Here is a 2,560-nt window from a genome sequence, read left to right as displayed (position 1 = left end):
AATAAAACGTACACGGCTTTACTCCAAAGACGAACTATAGGTGGAGAGCAAATGACATATATATTTATTCGCTGCTTTTAAAAAAAGCCGAGGTATATTGTTCATTATTAGGTACCCGACGCACGTGCGTGCACAATAACACTTGATTTACATTTCGTTTGCGCAGCTGTTTGTGCCGAAAATATATGAATTTTTCAATTAAATTTTAATTCTGATATATATATATATATATATATATATATATATATATATATATATATATATAATGTTTAATTAGATCTTTTGCTCTTGGCAATAATTCTCATATTTTCCAGTAGTGCTGTACTTTTGCATTAAAATGAATGAATAAAATGAGATACGCCTTCAGGAGAATACGTTTGTGACCGTCATTGTTTCTTCATTTAGTTTCAAAGACAAGAAAGATGTTTGTTATTCTAAGATGGTTTCAAATTGCTCGGTCATGTAGATAATAGGTGTGCTTAGAACATAACTCATATAGAAAGTCAGTTTCTTTACTTTCAAACAAGTTTGCAACTGAGTAATATTAACGTTTTCGGTACCTTGGTGTATGCAAGCAAGAAGGTGGGGATTTCATCATCACCGTAGGACATTTAATTGAATATTGAAAGAGTGGTTATATGTGACCGTTAAAATTATACTACTGTGTAAATTATAAAACATAGTGCCAGAATAGTATATAAAGTAACAACACACACACACACACATACATGCACACATACATACATACACACATACATAAACACACACACACACACACATATATATATATATATATATATATATATATATATATATATATATATATATATATATATATATATATATATATATATATATATATACATACATACATACATACATACTGTGGATACTAATGTGCATAAATATGGAAAACACAAACACGCTTACAATTTTCCTTTTATTGACACCGAATAAAGCGCTAGCTGCAACTATTGACATTTAAAATCTTTTGAATTTTGGAATTTGTGTACAGCGATAGATATATAGAATGTATAAATGTGATACGATAACAAGTTGTCAAGGACGAACAAAATAAAGTGGGTTTTCCTATACATCACCCACCTAGGCAATTATGCATCTATATCATCTTCCTCCATGGCTAAGTCTGACACACTGTGTCTTGGGTCTGCAAAATACAAATCATGTTTTAGTTTACTGTCATATGCAGGTATCGAAATCAATTGGACGAAATCTTTGTTTTGAAAATTTTAAATAAGCAAGTGTGCACAATAATTATTATTTTCAAAATGATCATGATGAATACTAACTTTACAACCATATTTATAGTCAAATAATCTGCTATTTTGTTTGCTAATCTTTGTAGTAACACACAACATCAAAACATTGTTTGCATAGTGCATAAGTAACAGGAGGGAACTCCCTTGCTAATTGATGCCTCTTAACATCCGATCCTACTTATTCCCATTACAATTAAGGCATACATTGGTTAACGATAATGACATTGTTTTCAGAAGCATAAGGTAAGCACTCACCGATCTCGAAATCTACGGAGCACATCTTCCTTCAAAGCACCACTGAAAATATATATGTGTGCACGTGACTTTCACAAGGACTAAATTTACATATAAATAACTTTCAAAACATACTGAATTGCACCCATATATATATGGGTGTGTATGTGAATGTCGTTGTTGTTGCTGCTGCTTGTTTATGTATATTGTACGAAGAAAAAAATTGCAGATCAGGGACACATGCAAGTTGGAATGACTGTTTTACCGACTACGTGTTAATTATTGTAAATAAATGTAATGAATGTTTTTCGTATCACACCATTAAGGTTGATCGAACCGTGGATGACGGTGGGGTTGTATTTAGAAAGAGAGTAGCAGATGAACAGATATACAGACATATTACCCTAAAATTGCCACATTCGGTTCCTGTAGCTGCATTGTAATACATTGGAACGCATTCTCGGTTATTTGGATCGGTACATCGCATTAAATGACAAATCTCTTCTAGTACAGTCTAAAATATAACGGAAATATATATATTCTAGGTGTAAAGTGTTACTGTTTTGCTTTGTAGAGTGATGTTTCATATATGTCATTCCTCTTATTTACATTGTCAATGACATCAACTTCACCCAGATTATAATAATTGTATTCAGCACAAACTTGGACAAAATATATTTTAAAACATAAACTCCGTTTGCATTGCTTTATCATGAAACACTAAATATGACCAACATTTCTGGATATCTTTTAAGCTAGATGTGGAAATCAAACGGAAACCATTATTTGAAAAGCGTGTAAACAAAGAATTAAAACATTAATAATATCAAACCGCTTATTATGCAATCCATTATGCATAGCTATGCAACAATATGCTCTATTGGTAGCAGCACACGCAATACTTACTCCATAATTGGGTTAATTGTTTCATTACCTTAAATAAAACTGCATTAGACATGATGTGATTAAAAATGACAAGTAGTTACTGCTTCAGATATGCGATATTATGATAAATAGTTACACTACAGAAATTAATAAACATAAGT

At 31.3% G+C, this 2,560-nt stretch overlaps 1 long non-coding RNA gene across 1 annotated transcript; it reads right to left on the bottom strand.

Annotated features, from left to right (window-relative positions):
* Positions 1-946: 946 nt before the first annotated feature.
* On the bottom strand, positions 947-2,202 carry LOC149790175 (uncharacterized). Its single transcript, XR_016424029.1, has 3 exons — positions 1,918-2,202; positions 1,536-1,577; positions 947-1,168 (listed from the first exon to the last, which is right to left on the bottom strand). It is a non-coding gene; the product is annotated as an uncharacterized LOC149790175 (long non-coding RNA).
* Positions 2,203-2,560: the final 358 nt, after the last annotated feature.

Source organism: Sinohyriopsis cumingii, chromosome 10 (assembly GCF_028554795.1).
Source record: "Sinohyriopsis cumingii isolate HCF-2022 chromosome 10, ASM2855479v2, whole genome shotgun sequence".
In the NCBI taxonomy this organism is placed as follows: Eukaryota; Metazoa; Mollusca; class Bivalvia; order Unionida; family Unionidae; genus Sinohyriopsis; species Sinohyriopsis cumingii.
The sequence above is the reverse complement of the archived record's forward strand: the minus strand, read 5'-3'. Positions and strand labels throughout refer to the sequence as shown.